Below are 6,181 nucleotides of genomic sequence, written 5' to 3'. Positions count from 1 at the left end.
ATGAAATCTTGCCATTTACAACAACATGGATGGAACTAGAGTGTAGTCTGCTAAGTGAAATAAGTCAGAGAAAGACCAATATGATTTCACTCATGTGGAATTTAAGAAATAAAACAGATGAACATAGGGGAAGGGAAGGAAAAATAAAAACAGAGGGGAGGCAAACCATAAGAGACTCTCAAATACAGAGAGCAAGCTGAGGGTTGCTGGAGGGAAGATAGGTGGGGAGATGGGTTAAATGGGCGATGGGCATTACAAGAGGGCACCAGTTGGGATGAGCACTGGGTGTTCTATGTAAGAGATGAATCACTAAATTCTACTCCTAAAACCAATATTACACTGTATGTTAACTAACTTGAATTTAGATAAATTTTTTTAAAAAAGGGATTCTGGCTGTAGTGAGGATACAGGGTGGGAATGGAGGGGAGGCTGGGAAGGGGAAAGAAATATCCAGAGGCTCTAACAAAATCATTATTCTGGCATTCTCTTAGCATCTCTTTAGACTTCTTTGACCTTGGAAATATATACTGTAATTTATTCAATTAAAAAAACCAGTGTGAGCTTTTGTGGTTACAGTCCCTTTGTATTCGAGTTTTCTTTTACTTTAGGGTTCCGTATCACACTGAAACTAGACTCCCTCAGAATTCTCCTCCTTTAAATCTAAAGTTTCATGTTTACAATACAGCTTTTAACCCTTGGGTATCATTTACATTCCTCTCGGTATCTATTTTCTGCTCATTGCCTAAGGAGCCTCCCTTCTTGCCCTGAGAGCATGAAATTCACTGTAATTAAAGTGCCTGGTGGTTTAGTGTGATTGTTCTTTCTTGTTTTTCTGAGACGTCATCCTTGCCCTCTGTGGCCCAGCCCAGGGTATAATCTTAATTAACATCTACAGTCCACGTCATGTGAGTACTGATTTCAGGAAGGACACTGAGCCTAGACCTTCACTTAGGGGGTTAATTTTTCTTATTAATTCCAAGGAAAATTGTATGATGGAAAGTAAACTGATTACTCCCTTGAACTGAATGAGAACTCCATGTCAATACAAGTATGAACAGGACCAGAAGTGTTATCTTGATGAAGTCTGAAATCTTGCTAGGACTCTGCTGGGCTGCCTGATACATTTAGGATTCTAACTCCCACCCCAATCAAAATGGCATAATGTACTTGTTTTTTTCCTGGAGAGTAGTGGGTGGTGACTGAAGATTTCTCAAGTGTCCCTCATGGTGGGGTTGTGACTCTCCATCTTTTTCTCTTCTCAGAAATTCATTTAATTGGGATTAACTGCAACTGAACCTTCCTGAATAGACTAGAGAAAGATGAGATATGTGAAATGACTATTTTCAGAAATTGGACAGCAGGCAGTGCAGGACCTTGATCCCTAAGAGGGAAATAACAAGGAACTACATACAATGGCGTAGGCTTTCTCTTGGAGGCCGTACTGACGTAGTCTGCTATAACAAAATATCATAGGCTGAGTGGCTTAAAAAACAGAAATTTATGTTCTTACAGTTAGGAAACTAGAAGGCCAAAATCGAAGTGCAATCAGGGTTGGTTCCTGGTGAGGCCTCCCTTCTGGCTTGTGGATGGCTGTCTTCTCACTGTGTCCTCACATAATCTTTCTTCTGTGGCCACATGGAAAGAGAGAAAGAGAACCGTGTGTCTCTTCTTAGGACACCAGCCTGGGCACCTGGGTGACTCAGTCAGTTGAGCATCCAACTCTTGATTTCAGCTCAGGGTTGTGGTATCAAGCCCCATGTCAGACTGTAATGAGCATGGAGCCTGCTTGAGATTCTCTCTCTGTCTCCCTCTGTCACTCTCTCTCTCTTTAAGTGGGGGGCGGGGGGCGGGGGGGAACCAGTCCTATAGGATTAGGGCCCCACTCCTATGACCTCATTTAATTACCTTACCAAAGGCCCTGCCTCTAAATGTAGTCACATTAAGGATTAGGGCTTCAGTATGTTGGAGGGAACACAATTGAGTTGGTAACAGAGGCACTTTCCAGACCAACGTGCAGAGATCCCAAGCAGAGCGCAGTCGTTTTACTAAGCTGAGGAGGCAGATTGGAGTTCAAGGAAGTGGCTAGAATTTTAGGAAAGAAACCACAGAGGTGGGAGCTATGTGAAGAAAGACCTCCAGAAGTCTCCATAGTTCTCTTGAGTGTAATGCTGAAACCCCATGAGGCTGTACAAAGAATGGAGGGTTGTAGGAGCATGATTCCCAGAGCTCAGAAAGGCTGAGAATCATTCATGTGCTGAGCTGCTAGAATGGAGACGTATACATGTAGGACATTCAGTCAAGACTCCAGAAGGTTACCCCTTGGCAGTAGGGCTGAACTAGCCCAGAGTAAAGACTGCCCTCAGCTCACACCAATAAGCTTAATAACAAGCCTTGAAAGGCTCACCATGATCCAAAATTAACCTAATTGCCTCACAGAATGCTCCTAACGCCCTGTAAAGGAAACAATAAAATTTAACAATCCCCAATATAGAGTTTGTGATGCTGATTTAACAAAAAAATTACTGCGCGTGGAAAGACTCAGGAAAACGTGAGTCATAGCCAGGAGAAAAAACTGATAAATGGAAGCTACCCAGAAATGACTAACATGATGGAATTAGCAGACAAAGATTTTCATACAGTTTTTTTGTTGTTGTTGTTTTTTTTTTTTTTTTTTTAACCATTTATTTATTTTTGAGAGACAGAAACCGAGAACGAGCAGGGGAGGGGCAGAGAGAGAGAGAGGGAGACACAGAATCTGAAACAGGCTCCAGGCCCTGAGCTGTCAGTACAGAGCCAGATGCGGAGCTTGAACCCACGAACCATGAAATCATGACCTGAGCTGAAGTCAAATGCTTAATCGATTGAGCCACTCAGACACCCCAATGCAGTTTTTATACACATGTTCAAATATTTAAAAACATGAATACAATCACAAGAGAAATTGGATGTATAAAAAAGGAACCAAATAGAACTTCTAGCAGCGGAACAATGCAATATCTTACGTGAATAATTCACTGGAGAAGCTTATAAGATTAGACACTGATGAAAAGGTCAGTGAATTTGACACAGCAAAAGAAACTAAACTGAAGGAAGAGACAAAAGACTGAACATCAGTGACCTGTGGGACAATATTATGAGAGAATTTTTGAGTAACCAAAGTCTTGGGGCAGAGAGAAGAAAATATTTGAGAAATAATGGTGAAAAATGTTCCCAAAAGTCTGTGTTTTGTTGAAATATAATTCACGTGCCACACAATTCACTCATTTAAACTATACAAGTTGATGTTATTTAGTATATTTACAGGCTTGTGCAACTATCATTGCAACCTAATTTTAGATCATTTTTGTCCTCCCTAAATCCCCTCCAATCACAGTCGGTTTTAGAGTAATTTCATCACCTTCAAGAGAACCTCCAATACGATTATAATTAGAACTGGCTGGAGCAGACATCCTTGAATATTCCTGATTTTGGTGGAAAGCATCTAGTCTTTCACCTTTAAGTCTGATACTAGCTGTGAAGTACCTAGAGATGTCCTCTATCAAGGTGAGGAAGTGCCCGTTTTTTCTGCGGTTATTAAAATGATATTTTCTCTTTATTCTATGTTATTGTCTGTTACATTAATTGATTTTCAGATGTTAAGCCAACCTTATATTCTTCGAATAAATTTCACTTGGTCACGATGTATAATCTTTTTTATATGTTGCTGGATTCGGTTTGCTAGCATTGGTTGAGAATTTTTACATCCGTATTTCCAAGCCACATAGATCTTTAGTTTCTTTTCTTGTGCAATTTTTGTCCAATTGGCTATCAGGGTAATACTGGCCTCATAAAATGGGTTAGGAAGTGTCTGTTCCTCTTCTGTTTTTTGGAACAACTTGTGAAGAATTCGTATTCTTCTCTGCATGTTTGGTAAAAATTTACCATTGCTGCTCTTTTCTTTGGGCCTGAGCTTTGTAGAAAGTTAAAAATTACTGATTTGATCTCTTTACTTATTATAAACCAAGTCCCATTTTCCATTTCCTTTTTTGAATTTTTTTAATGTTTATTTATTTTTGAGAGACAGAGAGAGACAGAGTGCAATTGGGGGAGGTGCAGAGAGAGAGGGAGACAGAATCCAAAGCAGGCTCCAGGCTCCATACTGTCAGCACAGAGCCTGATGTGGGACTCAAACTCTTGAATTGCAAGATCATGACCTGAGCCGAAGTCAGACGCTTAACTGACTGAACCACCCAGGCGCGCCTCTTTTATGTCAGTTTCAGCATTTTGTGTATTCCTGGCAATTTCTCCATTTCATTTAAACTACCTGATGTTAGTATACAGTTGTTCGTAGTTTTCCCTTATAATCCTTTTTATTTCTGTAAGTTTGGTAAATGTCCTCTCTTCCTGTTTGAAGTAATTTGAGCCTTCTCTCTTTTCCCTTGGCTAGTCTAGCTAAAGTTTTGTCAATTTTGTCTGTCTTTTCAAAGAACCAAATTTTGGTTTCATTGATTTTTTTTTTCTACTGCTTTTCTACCTTGTGGAAACCAGTAATAAAGAGAAAAGTCTTTAAAACAGCCAGTGGAAAACAAGACACATTGATTACAGAGGAAGAGGTAGCCTTGCAATATAGGAGATAATATAATAGCACTACACTTAAAATGGATGCATTGATTCTTTTTAAAAGTTGATTAAACAAACAAAAAAATCACATTTTCTTTGAGTCTGAGGTTGTCAGTTTGATGTCTGCATGAGACCGTATGCTTTACCAGGAAAAACGCTTCTTCCGTCCCTGAATTCCTAGACAACCACTGTGTCCCTGAGTTCTTCATAGTAGAGGTGGTGATTTTTCTTTCCGGCACAAAGGGAGAGAACAGAACTAATAGGTCCTGCTGATACTACCCACAGTGTAGGCACAAGTCTGTGCTGATCATGATGCTTGTAAGGAAATTTTTTTCTCGCTTAGTTTAGCCCTAACCCAGTCATTATCAACCTTGGCTGTTCTTTAGAATCAGCTGGGAATCATTAAAAAAAGGCTGAAGCCCATCCACATACCAGACCAATTTAAATTTAGAATCTAGTCGTGGAACCAGGCCCTCTGGTTTTGTGCATGCATGTGTGTGTATAAATATAAAAAATATGTGTATATAAAATATGTATATATAGGTATTTGTATGTTGTGGGGATTTTTTAGTGTTTTTATTTACTTTTGAGAGAGAGAGAGACACAGTGTGGGCAGGGGAGGGGCAGAGAGAGAGAGGGAGACACAGAATCCGAAGCAGGCTCCAGGCTCCCAGTCGTCAGCATAGAGCCCAATGAAGGGCTCGAACTCACAAACTGTGAGATCATGACTTGAGCCGAAGCCGGACAGTTAACCGACTGAGCCACCCAGGTGCCCTCTTTGTTTGTTTGTTTATTTATTTATTTTATTTTTTCTATCACATGCGTCTTTTAAAATATATAACAAAGTGGAAAGAATAGTGATTTTCAAACAGGTGGTATGTTAAAGAAGAGTGAGTTTATGTATTTTTTTAAATGAATAAAGGTGGGCATCATATTGCCATAGCATTTAGAGTCCATCAGTCTCATTTTAGAAAGTAACGTTTTACTTCAAAATGTCCAGGTTTACAGTACATTATAGATTGCATTCTTCACAACCACTTAAACTTATTATGAGTCCTTATAGATATCAAATGAAAATTGTGCAAGGGAGAACATGTATTAAAAACATTTTTTTAAGGGCAGGAGAAGGGAAGAGTTAGAAGATCACCAATCTGGATGGATTGCTTTCTTCCTTCTGGAGACCCAAGGGCCATTCACTAGGATATAATTTATTTCAAACCTTGTCTTTATAGTTCAGTGAAGCAGAAATGGACCTGTGCTTTACAACTTCATCTGTTTTATGATTGATGAACAGTAAGCACTACAGAAACCTAAATGTGTGCTTGCAGAATTGTGTGGGTGTTTCGGACATGGCACTTTCTATATATAATCTGTGGGCAACGGAGAAACACGTATGTCTTTGTGGCACAAAGTTACTTTTACTATTGTTAAAATGTATTAACATAGCTTATTTTAATAGTAATAATCAAATCATTCTCTTCTAACGGCATCTTTCACTTCCCGTTAGTACTTTAAATTATCTTGTGGGGCGCCTGAGTGGCTCAGTCAGTTAAGCATCTGACTCTTGTTTTCGGCTCAGGTC

General features: G+C 39.5%; 1 protein-coding gene across 1 annotated transcript in view; it reads left to right on the top strand.

Moving 5' to 3' along the window:
• Positions 1 to 4,831, top strand: part of SELENOT (selenoprotein T) — a 35,795-nt gene extending 30,964 nt beyond the window's left edge. The window contains exon 7 of the transcript XR_007457540.1: positions 3,374 to 4,831. The gene's annotated coding sequence lies outside the window, so the exon portion shown is untranslated. The remainder of the gene's footprint in view (positions 1 to 3,373) is intronic.
• Positions 4,832 to 6,181: the final 1,350 nt, after the last annotated feature.

The sequence above is a fragment of the Panthera uncia genome, chromosome C2 (genome assembly GCF_023721935.1).
Source record: "Panthera uncia isolate 11264 chromosome C2, Puncia_PCG_1.0, whole genome shotgun sequence".
Taxonomy (NCBI): Eukaryota; Metazoa; Chordata; class Mammalia; order Carnivora; family Felidae; genus Panthera; species Panthera uncia.
This window is presented reverse-complemented; position numbering and strand designations above follow the sequence as displayed.